The sequence below is a fragment of the Cherax quadricarinatus genome, unplaced genomic scaffold (genome assembly GCF_038502225.1).
Source record: "Cherax quadricarinatus isolate ZL_2023a unplaced genomic scaffold, ASM3850222v1 Contig815, whole genome shotgun sequence".
NCBI classification, from domain to species: Eukaryota; Metazoa; Arthropoda; class Malacostraca; order Decapoda; family Parastacidae; genus Cherax; species Cherax quadricarinatus.
In genome coordinates this window covers 39,069-57,813 of record NW_027195841.1, presented here as the reverse complement: position 1 = coordinate 57,813, position 18,745 = coordinate 39,069, and the positions used below count along the sequence as shown (strand labels likewise).

Sequence of the window (18,745 nt, the reverse complement as noted above, 5' to 3'; positions counted from 1 at the left end):
TAACCGAAAAGGCATATACAAAATAACTGACCCTAAGAAGGCAGAGATGAATAAAAAGACTGCGAACAAGGCCAAGGTGAAAAGCCTCACCAATGGTAAAAACAAAAGACACAAGAGTGTTGGTGTGTGAGTTAAATATTTATTTAATGAAGAAGGAAATATTTTTGTTTATTTAATAATGATTTAGGAGTTTTATTTATTAGTTCCTTTGTTTACATTAAGATTTTTTTTGTTGAGATTATGTTCTTGCAGAGTTATATATATTACTTGTTCTCAGTAACATACTCATATTATTTAAATCATGCTACACTCACTATCACTACACTGCACACTCACACTCACCATCACCTTCACTACACTGCTACACTCACCATCACTTCACTGCTACACTGCTACACTCACCATCACTACACTGCTACACTCACCATCACTACCCTGCTACACTCACCACTACCCTGCTACACTCACCATCACTACACTGCTACACTCAATATCACTACACTGCTACACACACCATCACTACACTGCTACACTCACCATCACTACACTGCTACACTCACCATCACTACACTACACTCACCATCACTACACTGCTACACACTATGCTACACTCACACACTATACTACACTCACCATCATAAGACACTATAATACAACTCACTGTTACCAATATTAAATTTTGATTCTCTTCTATGTAAATAAATTCTATGTACACTTTCAATCACTGTTATAAACTGAAAATTCGAAGGTCACTATTTTTTCATAATGTTGATATATTTAGTAAAATGGGGCATCATTTATTATATTAATATATTATTGAAATAGTTAAGCTTAAGTTTGAAAATCAAATTATAATCAAATAATCAAATAACGAACTAAACAGTAAGCTTAAGAATCGTCAAAATGTTTTGCAAAATGGCACTGAAAACCTGCTGCTTGTGGATGCTGGCAGTGGGAATCATTCTGGAAATAGTGGGTTGTTATTATCAGCTTTTCGATCCATGGGTTCGTGATTTAGAAAAGGAGAGAGACGACCTCAGAAGAGAGGTTGACCAAGCTACCGATGCTTGCCAGCCAGTGTTCTATTGGTTCTCCATCTCGACTGTAGTTGATGTGTGGGGATATGTGAGCGACACCCCAGTACAAGAGACAAGTACCGACAGTGACCTTCAGTTTGATCCAAGGTGGCTGCCTGTCATTGGTCGCGTCATCACCGCTTATGAATGTTACGTGGAAGTCCAAAATCTTAAAACACTTCTTCTTGAGGTGACATCACGCTGTCATGAGTGTTCCTCTACTCCCTTCACAATGACTGTGTTGTGTGTCCTCATGTCAATTGCAGTGAGTGCCATGGGACTGATCGCACCAGTCAAACTCTGGAGGAGACGAACCGGCGATACACTGAAGATGGCTATGGTAAGAAAGCCAAAAACAAGCAAACATAAGAGACGTCGCAGACAAAATTCATCGGAGAAAACTGACCAGGACCAGACAGGGTTAAATGGCAAGCAAAAGAAGAGCAAAAAGAGGAAAATTCAAGAGATAGAAACAATTGATGATGTTGACCTAGCCTACAGGTTAACTGCCCTCCGAGGTGCCAGTAACCGAAAAGGCATATACAAAATAACTGACCCTAAGAAGGCAGAGATGAATAAAAAGACTGCGAACAAGGCCAAGGTGAAAAGCCTCACCAATGGTAAAAACAAAAGACACAAGAGTGTTGGTGTGTGAGTTAAATATTTATTTAATGAAGAAGGAAATATTTTTGTTTATTGAATAATGATTTAGGAGTTTTATTTATTAGTTCCTTTGTTTACATTAAGATTTTTTTTGTTGAGATTATGTTCTTGCAGAGTTATATATATTACTTGTTCTCAGTAACATACTCATATTATTTAAATCATGCTACACTCACTATCACTACAATGCTGTACACTGCTACACTCACCATACAGTACACTGCTACACTCACCATCACCATCACTACACTGCTACACTGCTACACTCTACACTCACCACTACCCTGCTACACTCACTACACTGCTACACTCACCATCACTACCCATCTACACTCACCATCACTACACTGCTACACTCACCATCACTACACTGCTACACTCACCATCACTACCCTGCTACACTACCATCACTACACTGCTACACTCACGATCACTACCCAGCTACACTCACCATCACTACCCTGCTACACTCACCATCACTACACTGCTACACTATGCACTACACACTATAGTACACTCACCATCATAAGACACTATAATACAACTCACTGTTACAGTATTAAATTTTCATTCTCTTCTATGTAAATAAATTCTATGTACACTTTCAGTTATAAACTGAAAATTCGAAGGTCACTATTTTTTCATAATGTTGATATATTTAGTAAAATGGGGCATCATTTATTATATTAATATATTATTGAAATAGTTAAGCTTAAGTTTGAAAATCAAATTATAATCAAATAATCAAATAACGAACTAAACAGTAAGCTTAAGAATCGTCAAAATGTCTTGCAAAATGGCACTGAAAACCTGCTGCTTGTGGATGCTGGCAGTGGGAATCATTCTGGAAATAGTGGGTTGCTATTATCAGCTTTTCGATCCATGGGTTCGTGATTTAGAAAAGGAGAGAGACGACCTCAGAAGAGAGGTTGACCAAGCTACCGATGCTTGCCAGCCAGTGTTCTATTGGTTCTCCATCTCGACTGTAGTTGATGTGTGGGGATATGTGAGCGACACCCCAGTACAAGAGACAAGTACCGACAGTGACCTTCAGTTTGATCCAAGGTGGCTGCCCGTCATTGGTCGCGTCATCACCGCTTATGAATGTTACATGGAAATCCAAAATCTTAAAACACTTCTTCTTGAGGTGACATCACGCTGTCATGAGTGTTCCTCTACTCCCTTCACAATGACTGTGTTGTGTGTCCTCATGTCAATTACAGTGAGTGCCATGGGACTGATCGCACCAGTCAAACTCTGGAGGAGACGAACCGGCGATACACTGAAGATGGCTATGGTAAGAAAGCCAAAAACAAGGAAACATAACAGACGTCGCAGACAAAATGCATCGGAGAAAACTGACCAGGACCAGACAGGGTTAAATGGCAAGCAAAAGAAGAGCAAAAAGAGGAAAATTCAAGAGATAGAAACAATTGATGATGTTGACCTAGCCTACAGGTTAACTGCCCTCCGAGGTGCCAGTAACCGAAAAGGTATATACAAAATAACTGACCCTAAGAAGGCAGAGATGAATAAAAAGACTGCGAACAAGGCCAAGGTGAAAAGCCTCACCAATGGTAAAAACAAAAGACACAAGAGTGTTGGTGTGTGAGTTAAATATTTATTTAATGAAGAAGGAAATATTTTTGTTTATTGAATAATGATTTAGGAGTTTTATTTATTAGTTCCTTTGTTTACATTAAGATTTTTTTTGTTGAGATTATGTTCTTGCAGAGTTATATATATTACTTGTTCTCAGTAACATACTCATATTATTTAAATCATGCTACACTCACTATCACTACACTGCTACACTCACCATCAGTACACTGCTACACTCACTATCACTACACTGCTACACTCACCATAAGTACACTGCTACACTCACTATCACTACACTGCTACACTCACCATAAGTACACTGCTACACTCACCATCAGTACACTGCTACACTATCACTACACTGCTACACTCACCATCAGTACACTGCTACACTCACCTTCACTACACTGCTACACTCACCATCACTACACTGCTACACTATCACTACACACTCACCATCATCTACACACTATACTACACTCACCATCATAAGACACTATAATACAACTCACTGTTACAATATTAAATTTTGATTCTCTTCTATGTAAATAAATTCTATGTACACTTTCAATTATAAACTGAAAATTCGAAGGTCACTATTTTTTCATAATGTTGATATATTTAGTAAAATGGGGCATCATTTATTATATTAATATATTATTGAAATAATTAAGCTTAAGTTTGAAAATCAAATTATAATCAAATAATCAAATAAAGAACTAAACAGTAAGCTTAAGAATCTTCAAAATGTTTTTCAAAATGGCACTGAAAACCTGCTGCTTGTGGATGCTGGCAGTGGGAATCATTCTGGAAATAGTGGGTTGCTATTATCAGCTTTTCGATCCATGGGTTCGTGATTTAGAAAAGGAGAGAGACGACCTCAGAAGAGAGGTTGACCAAGCTACCGATGCTTGCCAGCCAGTGTTCTATTGGTTCTCCATCTCGACTGTAGTTGATGTGTGGCAATATGTGAGCAACACCCCAGTACAAGAGACAAGTACCGACAGTGACCTTCAGTTTGATCCAAGGTGGCTTCCCGTCATTGGTCGCGTCATCACCGCTTATGAATGTTACATGGAAATCCAAAATCTTAAAACACTTCTTCTTGAGGTGACATCACGCTGTCATGAGTGTTCCTCTACTCCCTTCACAATGACTGTGTTGTGTGTCCTCATGTCAATTACAATGAGTGCCATGGGACTGATCGCACCAGTCAAACTCTGGAGGAGACCAACCGGCGATACACTGAAGATGGCTATGGTAAGAAAGCCAAAAACAAGGAAACATAACAGACGTCGCAGACAAAATGCATCGGAGAAAACTGACCAGGACCAGACAGGGTTAAATGGCAAGCAAAAGAAGAGCAAAAAGAGGAAAATTCAAGAGATAGAAACAATTGATGATGTTGACCTAGCCTACAGGTTAACTGCCCTCCGAGGTGCCAGTAACCGAAAAGGTATATACAAAATAACTGACCCTAAGAAGGCAGAGATGAATAAAAAGACTGCGAACAAGGCCAAGGTGAAAAGCCTCACCAATGGTAAAAACAAAAGACACAAGAGTGTTGGTGTGTGAGTTAAATATTTATTTAATGAAGAAGGAAATATTTTTGTTTATTGAATAATGATTTAGGAGTTTTATTTATTAGTTCCTTTGTTTACATTAAGATTTTTTTTGTTGAGATTATGTTCTTGCAGAGTTATATATATTACTTGTTCTCAGTAACATACTCATATTATTTAAATCATGCTACACTCACTATCACTACAATGCTACACTTACCATCAGTACACTGCTACACTCACCTTCACTACACTGCTACACTATCACTATACTGTTACACTCACCATCACTACACTGCTACACTCACCATCACTACCCTGCTACACTCACCATCACTACACTGCTACACTATAACTACACACTATACTACACTCACCATCATAAGACACTATAATGCAACTCACTGTTACAATATTAAATTTTGATTCTCTATGTAAATAAATTCTATGTACACTTTCAATTATAAACTGAAAATTCGAAGGTCACTATTTTTTCACAATGTTGATATATTTAGTAAAATGGGGCATCATTTATTATGTTAATATATTATTGAAATAATTAAACTTAAGTTTGAAAATCAAGTTATAATCAAATAATCAAATAAAGAACTAAACAGTAAGCTTAAGAATCGTCAAAATGTTTTGCAAAATGGCACTGAAAACCTGCTGCTTGTGGATGCTGGCAGTGGGAATCATTCTGGAAATAGTGGGTTGCTATTATCAGCTTTTCGATCCATGGGTTCGTGATTTAGAAAAGGAGAGAGACGACCTCAGAAGAGAGGTTGACCAAGCTACTGATGCTTGCCAGCCAGTGTTCTATTGGTTCTCCATCTCGACTGTACTTGATGTGTGGCGATATGTGAGCAACACCCCAGTACAAGAGACAAGTACCGACAGTGACCTTCAGTTTGATCCAAGGTGGCTGCCCGTCATTGGTCGCGTCATCACCGCTTATGAATGTTACATGGAAATCCAAAATCTTAAAACACTTCTTCTTGAGGTGACATCACGCTGTCATGAGTGTTCCTCTACTCCCTTCACAATGACTGTGTTGTGTGTCCTCATGTCAATTACAGTGAGTGCCATGGGACTGATCGCACCAGTCAAACTCTGGAGGAGACCAACCGGCGATACACTGAAGATGGCTATGGTAAGAAAGCCAAAAACAAGGAAACATAACAGACGTCGCAGACAAAATGCATTGGAGAAAACTGACCAGGACCAGACAGGGTTAAATGGCAAGCAAAAGAAGAGCAAAAAGAGGAAAATTCAAGAGATAGAAACAATTGATGATGTTGACCTAGCCTACAGGTTAACTGCCCTCCGAGGTGCTAGTAACCGAAAAGGTATATACAAAATAACTGACCCTAAGAAGGCAGAGATGAATAAAATGACTGCGAACAAGGCCAAGGTGAAAAGCCTCACCAGTGGTAAAAACAACAGACCCAAGAGTGTTGGTGTGTGAGTTAAATATTTAATGGAGAAGGAAATATTTTTGTTTAGTGAATAATGATTTAGGAGTTTTATTTATTAGTTCCTTTGTTTACATTTAGATTTTTTTTTGTTGAGATTATGTTCTTGCAGAACATAATCTCAACTCCGTAAATCTGAATCTTCTAACTAAAAAAACGTAAGATAATAAAATTAAAGATAAACGTAAGATAATAAAATTACCTCATATGAAATAGTTTGTGCTACAGCACGAAGACTTCCCAACAAAGAATACTTACAATTAGAAGCCCACCCAGCTCTTAGTAACCCTTTGACTGTTTTGGTCGTATATATACGTCTTACGAGCCAGTGTTTCAGGCGTATATACGTATACTCAATAATTGTAGCGGCTTCAAATCAAGCGGAAGAAAGCTGCTAGGCCCACATGTGAGAGAATGGGTCTGTGTGGTCAGTGTGCACCACATAAAAAAAATCCTGCAGCACACAATGCGTAATGAGAAAAAAAAACTGATCGTTTTTTTGGATTAAAACTCCGACTTTGAGGTGTATTTTTGTATAGTATTTATCGATGTATTTGCATTTTCATGGTCTTAGGTGATAAAATGGAAAACATATTACAGAAATAGAGATGATTTTCATTACTTTGACGATGAAAACGACCTTGAAACTGAGCTCAAAGTAGCGGAAATGTTCGATTTTTACCAATGTTCAGGAGTAAACAAATCACACCACACGTCCAATACACATCAACTGGGGAGTCTAATATTCTTTCACTAGTGCACTGATATTATTTATACCATTTTTACAATAATGCAGTAGTCTGCATAACAGTAAATTTTGTATTTTTTTGTATGAATAAAAAATCAAAATAGAAAGCAATAATAATATAAGAGGGGCCTAGAGATGTGACTAATGAACAAAGGATATGTTATATTAGTGCCAAGAATGTCTACCTTGTTTATTCTGGACCCTATTTTGAAATTGGCATCTTTTTAGTTTGCGTGAAATTGGCCAAATTGCCAATTTCTGACCACAATATTGGGTAGTCCAAATTGGTAAATGGGAGGTTTCTTGTACTCAGAAGATAGATAAAATGGAGTTCTAAAGAAATAGCTATGAGTTTGGTCAACTGGAACAACGGAATTGGCTAAAACCAGGGCTCAAAGTTGGCGAAATCGCCGATACGCATATGTTGCTGAGACCGCTAACTTCGCGGGAGCGTAATTCCATGAGTTTTTGACCAAATCTCGAACTTTTGGTGTCATTACCACCGGGAAAAGATTCTCTATTATTTCATAAGAAAAAATAATTTTTTTTTTTTTTTAAATTTAGCGACATAGAATGACAGTTTCAGAAAGGGGCCTGAAACAGTCAAAGGGTTAAAGGATAGACTCCTAATCTTAAACAACACAAAAAAAATAATACACCTATATGAAAATTTACTAACCCTAACTCATACGGAATAATCCTTCACAAAATTAAAGCAACAAACAACCCAAATACCGGTGATAAATAATAAGGTAAAAAATTAGACATCGCAGGTGAATTCTGCTCTTTTATAAACAATTTCACAGCATCCGAAAAGGGTTGAAGTAATCCTAACCCTTTCAGGGTCCAAGGCCCAAATCTGGAGTCACGCACCAGTGTCCAAGAATTTTCAAAAAAAAAATTTGTTATTTTTTCTTATGAAATCGTAGAGAATCTTTTTGTGAAGGTAATAAAACAAAAAGTTCGAAATTTGGTGGAAAATTGACGAAATTATGCTCTCGCGAATTTTGATGTGTCAGCGATATTTACGAATAGGCGATTTTGCCGACTTTGACTCCCATTTTAGGCCAATTACATTATTCCAATCAACCAAATTCTTAGCTATTTCACTAGTATTACTTCTATTCTATCGATTGAACACAAGAAATCGCCAAGTCAACTGTTTCAACTACAAAATAAAGTGATCGGAAATTGTTAATTTGGCCAATTTAACACAAAGTTCAAAATATTCCAATTTCAAAATAGGGTCCAGAATGAACAATGTAGGCATTCCTGGCACTAAACTAACATTTCCTCTGTTCATTAGTTATGTTTTGAGGCTTTACAAATAAATTCCATTTTGATTTTTTATTCACATAATGAATTTTTATTCACACCAAAAAATAGAAGATTTACTGTTATGCAATACTGTAATAATTGTATAAATATCATCACCATATTTGTGAATGTATATTAGACCCACCAGCTGACGTGTATTAGACGTGTGAGGTCGTTTGTTTACTCTTGAATATCGGCAAAAATTTAACATTTCCGCTACTTTGAGCTCAGTTTCAAGCCATTTCCAATGCTAAAACCAATCAAAATCATCTCTATTTCTGTAATATGTCTTCCATTCTATCAAATGAGACCAAGAAATCGTAAATACAACTATAAAAAACATACGAAAAAACACTGCAAAGTTGCTGTTTTAATCGAAAAATCATGATTTCATTTTTTTTTCTCTCATTATGCACAGTGTGTTGCAGGATCTGTTTTATGTGGTGCACACATACCACATAGATGTATTCTCTCATATCTAGGCCCAAATGTACCACTCACAGTTTATCAGAGTGAGCTGAGCTCATGGCGTAGATCTACGGTTTGGACCCTGAACGTAAAGCCATAGATCTACGGGACGGACCCTGAAAGGGCTAAAATACCTAACTTATTTGGACCTTTACGAATTTGAATGTAACCTAAAATTTTACGTTCCAGAAGAGTCACAAATGCCACCCCAACTAATACACAAACCATCAACATTAAATATCTTACAACTGTAACAATCACAGCATTACCCTCAATGCTTTTACTTATAGAGTATTTTCTATACATGTATAATTAAATTCTAAATCTAACACATATTTTCTGCCAAAGTCAATTTAATTCTAGGTACACCTTCCAGTACACCTACTATGTTACGACTTATTCCACCTTAAATGGAAGCGACGGGCGATATGTACATATTTTAGTTCTCATATCACACTAACTTACTAAATTGTATGTTACAATTAAATCCTCCTTCACAGAAACTATTCAATCACTGATACGTAATAAATAAATTTTATTGTAACCCATTTCTTCTCACCCATAAACTGCACCTTGATCTAATATACTTTAACTTCTTAAATTTCAATAACTTCCCCAATAAAGCTTATCTAATAATGACGGTATACAAACTGTTAAATGAGTAAGTAAGATTCTTCGTGTTGTATCATGTACAGAACAGGTTCCTCTAACAAGACTAAAATACCGCCAAATTCTTTGAATTTAAAGACCATAACTACTAATATTCAAGTTTTATTTTTTATCTTTTAAGTATAGCAGGGAATCTAATCCTGGTTTATACCTTAATTTTCAGGCCTCTTCCCCTTTATAATTCAACTTCTATTTACCCCCCAATAAACCAATTTCACCTTTTATTGTCATAAATCTCAATTTAACCCTTAAAATATAAGAATAACCTAAACTAAAATACTTTTACTAAGCTTTTAAGTCTAACCACAATTGCTGGCACAAAATTTCATCAAGCTTTTTATAATTTACTAAATCAAATCCTAATCTAATATTTAATCTTCCGTACTGCTAATAAAAAACTATTTTGTTACATCATCAATTATCTTTATTTTTTTATTCCCTACCCACTAAGATATGCATGTACACTAACTAAAATACAGTGGACCCCCGCATAACGATATTATTTCAATCCAGAAGTCTGTTTGGGTGCCGTTATAGACCGAATTTGTTCCCATAAGAAATATTGTGAATTAGATTAGTCCATTTCAGACCCCTAAAAATACACCTACAAAAGCACTTACAAAAATAAACTTACATAATTGGTGGAGTTGGGAGCTGATCGTTATCCGGGGGCCCACTGTAAAAGTCCAAGCAAGAATCAAACTTTAAACCTTAACCCTACCTATTTAAACAAACAATTACAGTGGACCCCCACATAACGATATTAATCCGTTCCTGAGAGCTCATTGTTATGTGAAATTATCATTATGCAAATGAATTTTTCCCATAAGAAATAATGGAAATCAAATTAATCCGTGCAAGACACCCAAAAGTATGAAAAAAAAAATTTTTACCACGTGAAATATACATTTTCCTACACACAAAGAGAAGGATACATGCACAATAGTAGAGTAGTACATGCACAGTATATATTGTGCATGTACTAGTCTACTAAATGAAGAATAAATGACACTTACCTTTATTGAAGATGCAGCAATGACTGATGAGACACTGTGTCCTGGGAGTGCCTTTTCCTCCTGAGTACTGTAGGTCCTGTTTGGTATTTTCTTCCAGAACAGGCCTTATCACACTGTGTATGCCACTACGATTCTTAAATCTCTCAAACCAACCTTTGCTGGCTTTAAATTCACCAATATGAGCACTAGTTCCAGGCGTTTTTCCCTGTTCACCTGGGTGTTAGTGGACTGGTGTGGGTTGCATCCTGGGAGACAAGATTAAGGACCCCATTGGAAATAAGTTAGACAGTCTTCGATGACACTGACTTTTTTGGGTTATCCTGGGTGGCTAACCCTCTGGGGTTAATTGTTTCTTGGTATTCTCAATAAGCCACACCAACAACGGTGCTACAGCAGAAGCAACAGCAGCTGACAGTGCTACAGCAGCAGCAGCAGCAGCTGACAGTGCTACAGCAGCAGCAGATGATGGTACAGCAGCAGCAGACAGTACTACAGCAGCAGCAGCAGCAGCAGACGGTACTACAGCAGCAGCAGCAGCTGACGGTGGTACAGCAGCAGCAGCAGCAGCAGCTGACAGTGCTACAGCAGCAGCAGCAGCTGACAGTGCTACAGCAGCAGCAGCAGCTGACAGTGCAGCAGCAGCTGACAGTGGTACAGCAGCAGCAGACAATGCTACAGCAGCAGCAGACGGTACTACAACAGCAGCAGCAGCAGCAGCTGATGGTGGTACAGCAGCAGCAGCAGCAGCAGCTGACAGTGCTACAGCAGCAGCAGCAGCTGACAGTGCTACAGCAGCAGCAGCAGCTGACAGTGCTACAGCAGCAGCAGCAGCTGACAGTGCAGCAGCAGCAGTAGCTGACAGTGCTACAGCAGCAGCAGCAGCTGACAGTGCTACAGCAGCAGCAGCAGCTGACAGTGCAGCAGCAGCAGCAGCTGACAGTGCTACAGCAGCAGCAGATGATGCTACAGCAGCAGCAGACGATGCTACAGCAGCAGCAGACGGTACTACAGCAGCAGCAGCAGCAGCAGACGGTACTACAGCAGCAGCAGCAGCTGACAGTGCTACAGCAGCAGCAGCAGCTGACAGTGCAGCAGCACCAGCAGCTGATGGTGGTACAGCAGCAGCAGCAGCTGACGGTGCTACAGCAGCAGCAGCTGACAGTGCTACAGCAGCATCAGCAGTTGACCATGGTACCACAGTATTTCGATAATATTTCTCACCCTTTTTACCACAGGGTTGGCACTAGAAGCTTTCTTGGGGCCCATGGTCACTTATTTTGCAGATAAAATCACCAAAAACACTGTAATAATACGAAATGTTACAATTGTATGCTTGGATGTTACCGCGGAGGCTGGCTTGTAAACAATGCCACCGGCGGAACATGTGAGGCTGGCTCAGGCCGCACATTAGACGCGTCTCGGACGAATGGTGTTGAGTGGGTTTTTTAGCGGTATGCGAGGCAAAAGCCTAACGCAACGATGGTTTTTTTCAACAAATCATAAAGATATTGGAACCTTGTACTTTGTGTTTGGAGCTTGATCGGGTATAGTAGGTACCTCACTAAGATTGATTATTCGAGCCGAACTTGGTCAACCAGGAAGATTAATTGGAGATGATCAAATTTATAATGTAATTGTCACAGCCCACGCTTTCGTAATAATTTTCTTCATAGTTATACCAATTATGATCGGAGGTTTCGGGAACTGATTAGTTCCACTTATGCTTGGAGCACCTGATATATCTTCCCTTGAATAAATAATATAAGATTTTGACTTCTACCATTTTCCCTCACTCTCCTTCTTACAAGAGGAATAGCAGAAAGAGGTGTTGGAACCGGATGAACAGTTTACCATCCTCTAGCAGCATCAATTGCTCATGCTGGGGCATCAGTTGATCTTGGGATCTTTTCCTTGCATCTAGCCGGAGTCTCCTCAATTTTAGGAGCTTAAACTTTATAACTACAGCAATCAACATACGAACAAGAGGAATAACCATAGATCGAGTACCTTTATTTGTGTGGTCCGTTTTTATTACCGCGGTACTTCTTCTATCCCTTCCAGTTCTAGCAGGAGCAATTACTATACTTCTTACAGACCGAAATTTAAACACCACTTTCTTTGATCCAGCTGGTGGAGGTGATCCTATTCTTTACCAGCACTTATTTTGATTTTTTGGACACCCCGAAGTTTTATATTTTAATTCTCCCAGCTTTCGGCATAGTCTTGCATATTGTCACACAAGAATCAGGTAAAAAAGAAGCATTTGGAATGCTAGGGATAATTTATGCCATAACAGCAATTGGGATTCTAGGGTTCCTAGTGTGAGCCCACCACATGTTCACCGTAGGTATAGACGTTGATACCCGAGCATATTTCACATCGGAAACCATAATTATCGCCATTCCAATGGGAATTAAAATCTTCAGATGATTAAGAACTCTTCAAGGTTCTCAATTCTCATACACGCCTTCACTTCTATGAACCCTAGGATTTATTTTCTTATTTACAGTAGGTGGTTTAACAGGAGTTATTTTAGCAAACTCCTCAATCGACATTATTCTTCATGACACCTACTACGTTGTAGCCCATTTCCACTACGTCCTATCTATAGGAGCCGTATTTGGGATTTTTGGATGCATTGTCCATTGATTTCCCTTGTTTACTGGATTCTCTCTGAACCCTTCGTGATTAAAACCTCATTTCTTTACTATATTTTTAGGAGTCAACTTAACTTTTTTCCCCCAGCACTTCCTAGGATTAAATGGCCTACCACGACAATGTTCGGACTATCCCGATGCTTACGCATCATGAAATAGTTTCATCAATCGGATCACTTATCTCGCTAGTAGCCATCTTCTGATTCATAATTATTGTTTGAGAAGCTTTTATATCAAAACATAATATTACCTCACCAGCCTTCCTACCTTCATCAATTAAATGGCAGCACCCTCACCCTCCTGCTGATCATAGGTACACAGAAATTCCCCTAATTTCTAATTATCTAAAATGACAGATAGATGTATAGGATTTAAACTCCTACCAGGAAGGAATACCTTCTTTTAGAAATGCCAACATGAGGATGTTTAGGACTTCAAGATAGCACCTCTCCACTTATGGAACAATTAACATACTTCCACGATCATGCAATATTTATTCTTATTCTTATCACTACACTAGTAGGTTATATTTTAATTAATTCAGCTCTAAACTTATTTATTAACCATTTTTTACTCAAAAATCAAGAAATTGAAATTATCTGAACTATTCTACCTGCTATCATCTTAATTTTCATTGCCATACCCTCACTGCGGCTCCTCTATTTATTGGATGAAACTAACAACTCAAGAATCACAATTAAAACCATCGGGCATCAATGATATTGATCCTATGAATACTCAGATTTTCTAAATATCGAGTTTGATTCCTACATGACACCTTATGACACCAACTCAAACTTACGGCTCTTAGATGATGATAACCGAGTACCAATTCCTTTTAATACTCAAATTCGTCTTATTATTTCAGCAGCAGACGTAATCCACTCCTGAGCGATTCCCTCTTTAGGAGTAAAAGCCAATGCCATTCCGGGTCGACTCAATCAAATTAGATTTCTAGTAAACCGGCCAGGTTTATTCTACGGTCAATGTTCAGAAATTTGTGGAGCTAACCACAGATTCATACCAATTCTAATTGAAAGAATCTCAGTAGACTCCTTCTTAAATTGAATTTCTAGAAATTCATAATTATCTGCTCTTCTCTCCAGATAACTTATAAAAGTTTAGGTCTTTTAAACCTAAAAAAGTAGTCTACTACTTCTAGAGACAAAAATTAGTTAAAAAATAACATTAGTTTGTCAGGCTAAAGTTATCGTATTTATGATATTTTTGAATGCCTCAAATAGGGCCACTACTATGATTTAATCTTTTCTTGATATTCATCCTAGGATATATTTTATTTTCTATCATCAACTTCTTCTCCAAACTTCCGATTAAAGCAGAAACCTTCATTCACAAACCAACACTTTTAGAAAAACCCTGAAAATGATAACAAGATTATTTTCCATTTTTGAACCGTCCTCAAGCATTCTCTCACTCAACCTAAACTGAATATCAACATTCTTAGGGTTTCTATTCGTCCCAGTTCTTTTTTGAGCTTCACCATCTCGATGACTTTATTTATGATTTAAAATTGTATCCGCCCTTCATAACGAATTTAAGACAATTTTAGGACCCTCCAACCCGGGTTTATAATTTTTATTCATCTCATTATTAAACTGGAACAAAATATATTAAGGTTCGTTAAGTTGTTAGGTTAAAATAACATAAAATAATAAATATGACAACCATCATTGCATTCATGGGATGGGGGGGGGGGTAATCAGGATTGATCCGAGGAAGGAGACTGAAATGTGTAATAAAGATTTAGTTTTATTCTTTTTAATAACTCCTTAGGCCTCCTTCCTTATGTCTTTACTAGATCTAGACATTTAACAATAACCCTGACCCTGGCTCTACCCTTATGGCTATCCTTTATTTTGTTTGGATGATTAAACCACACTCAGCATATGTTTGCACATTTAGTACCTCAAGGAACCCCAAATGTGCTTATACCTTTTATAGTTCTCATTGAAACAATTAGAAACATTATTCGGCCAGGAACATTGGCAATTCGACTCGCAGCAAATATAATTGCAGGTCATCTCCTTCTGACTTTACTCGGAAGAATAGAACCTTCTTTATCATCCAAATTATTGATTTTTCTCATTCTAGCCCAAATTCTTCTTCTTATGTTAGAATCTGCCGTTGCAATCATTCAATCTTATGTATTTGCAGTTCTCAGAACTCTTTACGCCAGTGAAGTAAACTAATGTCATCACACAGACACCACGACTTTCACTTAGTTGACATAAGACCTTGACCCTTAACAGGATCAATCAGAGCCATACTTCTCACATCAGGCCTTAATAAATGATTTCATCAATTTAATCCGGATCTTCTTTTTTTTAGGCTTATTCCTATTATTTTAACTATAATTGAAGGAGGGGTGTTAATGTTGCAGTTTAAAAACTATAGTGTAAAGCACCCTTCTGGCAAGACAGTGATGGAGTGAATGATGGTGAAAGTTTTTCTTTTTCGGGCCACCCTGCCTTGGTGGGAATCGGCCAGTGTGATAAAAAAAAAAAAATTCATTGATGACGAGATGTAACTCAAGAAGGAACATATCAAGGACCTCACACTCAAATTGTTATAAAAGGTCTACGATGGGGAATAATTCTGTTTATTGTCTCTGAAGTATTATTTTTCTTCTCTTTTTTTTGGGCTTTCTTTCATAGAAGACTTGCACCCACAATTGAAATTGGTATGTTTTGACCACCAGAAGGCATCCAACCTTTTAACCCTTTCCAAGTTCCCCTTCTCAATACAACTACACGTATTTTACTTTCATCAGGAGCGACAGTAACCTGAGCACATCACGCAATCCTTAACTCTCATCACTCTGAAGCCATGCAAAGTTTAGGTTTAACTATTCTCCTAGGAGTTTACTTCACTTCCCTTCAAGCATACGAGTATTTAGAAGCATCCTTCTCTATCGCAGACTCAATTTACGGAACTACCTTCTTTGTAGCAACTGGATTCCATGGGCTTCACGTAATTATCGGAACTTCCTTCCTAACAGTTTGTTTTTATCGTCTTTACAAGTGCCACTTCTCTAATAACCATCATTTTGGGTTTGAAGCTGCAGCTTGGTACTGACATTTCGTTGATGTAGTTTGATTATTCCTCTACGTCTTTATTTACTGATGAGGAAGATAATTTTTTAGTATAAATGGTACATCTAGCTTCCAACTAGAAAGTCTATTTGTTTTGAAAAATTAATTTTAACTATTAATTTTAACTATAAAAATGCCGGGAGCAATGGGCTAGTAACCCCTTCTCCTGTATACAATTACTGAAAAAGAGAAGAAGAAAAACTTTATAAAACTGGGTTGCTTAAATGTGCGTGGATGTAGTGCGGATGACAAGAAACAGATGATTGCTGATGTTATGAATGAAAAGAAGTTGGATGTCCTGGCCCTAAGCGAAACAAAGCTGAAGGGGGTAGGAGAGTTTCAGTGGGGGGAAATAAATGGGATTAAATCTGGAGTATCTGAGAGAGTTAGAGCAAAGGAAGGGGTAGCAGTAATGTTAAATGATCAGTTATGGAAGGAGAAAAGAGAATATGAATGTGTAAATTCAAGAATTATGTGGATTAAAGTAAAGGTTGGATGCGAGAAGTGGGTCATAATAAGCGTGTATGCACCTGGAGAAGAGAGGAATGCAGAGGAGAGAGAGAGATTTTGGGAGATGTTAAGTGAATGTATAGGAGCCTTTGAACCAAGTGAGAGAGTAATTGTGGTAGGGGACTTGAATGCTAAAGTAGGAGAAACTTTTAGAGAGGGTGTGGTAGGTAAGTTTGGGGTGCCAGGTGTAAATGATAATGGGAGCCCTTTGATTGAACTTTGTATAGAAAGGGGTTTAGTTATAGGTAATACATATTTTAAGAAAAAGAGGATAAATAAGTATACACGATATGATGTAGGGCGAAATGACAGTAGTTTGTTGGATTATGTATTGGTAGATAAAAGACTGTTGAGTAGACTTCAGGATGTACATGTTTATAGAGGGGCCACAGATATATCAGATCACTTTCTAGTTGTAGCTACACTGAGAGTAAAAGGTAGATGGGATACAAGGAGAATAGAAGCATCAGGGAAGAGAGAGGTGAAGGTTTATAAACTAAAAGAGGAGGCAGTTAGGGTAAGATATAAACAGCTATTGGAGGATAGATGGGCTAATGAGAGCATAGGCAATGGGGTCGAAGAGGTATGGGGTAGGTTTAAAAATGTAGTGTTAGAGTGTTCAGCAGAAGTTTGTGGTTACAGGAAAGTGGGTGCAGGAGGGAAGAGGAGCGATTGGTGGAATGATGATGTAAAGAGAGTAGTAAGGGAGAAAAAGTTAGCATATGAGAAGTTTTTACAAAGTAGAAGTGATGCAAGGAGGGAAGAGTATATGGAGAAAAAGAGAGAAGTTAAGAGAGTGGTGAAGCAATGTAAAAAGAGAGCAAATGAGAGAGTGGGTGAGATTTTATCAACAAATTTTGTTGAAAATAAGAAAAAGTTTTGGAGTGAGATTAACAAGTTAAGAAAGCCTAGAGAACAAATGGATTTGTCAGTTAAAAATAGGAGAGGAGAGTTATTAAATGGAGAGTTAGAGGTATTGGGAAGATGGAAGGAATATTTTGAGGAATTGTTAAATGTTGATGAAGATAGGGAAGCTGTGATTTCGTGTATAGGGCAAGGAGGAATAACATCTTGTAGGAGTGAGGAAGAGCCAGTTGTGAGTGTGGGGGAAGTTCGTGAGGCAGTAGGTAAAATGAAAGGGGGTAAGGCAGCCGGGATTGATGGGATAAAGATAGAAATGTTAAAAGCAGGTGGGGATATAGTTTTGGAGTGGTTGGTGCAATTATTTAATAAATGTATGGAAGAGGGTAAGGTACCTAGGGATTGGCAGAGAGCATGCATAGTTCCTTTGTATAAAGGCAAAGGGGATAAAAGAGAGTGCAAAAATTATAGGGGGATAAGTCTGTTGAGTGTACCTGGTAAAGTGTATGGTAGAGTTATAATTGAAAGAATTAAGAGTAAGACGGAGAATAGGATAGCAGATGAACAAGGAGGCTTTAGGAAAGGTAGGGGGTGTGTGGACCAGGTGTTTACAGTGAAACATATAAGTGAACAGTATTTAGATAAGGCTAAAGAGGTCTTTGTGGCATTTATGGATTTGGAAAAGGCGTATGACAGGGTGGATAGGGGGGCAATGTGGCAGATGTTGCAAGTGTATGGTGTAGGAGGTAGGTTACTGAAAGCAGTGAAGAGTGTTTACGAGGATAGTGAGGCTCAAGTTAGAGTATGTAGGAAAGAGGGAAATTTTTTTCCAGTAAAAGTAGGCCTTAGACAAGGATGTGTGATGTCACCGTGGTTGTTTAATATATTTATAGATGGGGTTGTAAGAGAAGTAAATGCGAGGGTCTTGGCAAGAGGCGTGGAGTTAAAAGATAAAGAATCACACACAAAGTGGGAGTTGTCACAGCTGCTCTTTGCTGATGACACTGTGCT

The 18,745-nt window shown here is 38.0% G+C and overlaps 1 protein-coding gene and 4 pseudogenes across 1 annotated transcript in view; 4 read left to right on the top strand and 1 right to left on the bottom strand.

Moving 5' to 3' along the window:
• The window catches only part of Atg17 (autophagy-related 17), a gene marked incomplete at its 3' end in the record, with an annotated part of 69,958 nt that overhangs the window by 16,780 nt on the left and 34,433 nt on the right, over positions 1–18,745 (top strand).
• On the bottom strand, positions 6,497–9,214 carry LOC128702458 (NADH-ubiquinone oxidoreductase chain 1-like; annotated as a pseudogene).
• LOC138851509 (cytochrome c oxidase subunit 2-like) lies at positions 13,674–14,318 on the top strand (annotated as a pseudogene).
• On the top strand, positions 14,634–15,460 carry LOC138851512 (ATP synthase subunit a-like; annotated as a pseudogene).
• On the top strand, positions 15,643–16,394 carry LOC138851510 (cytochrome c oxidase subunit 3-like; annotated as a pseudogene).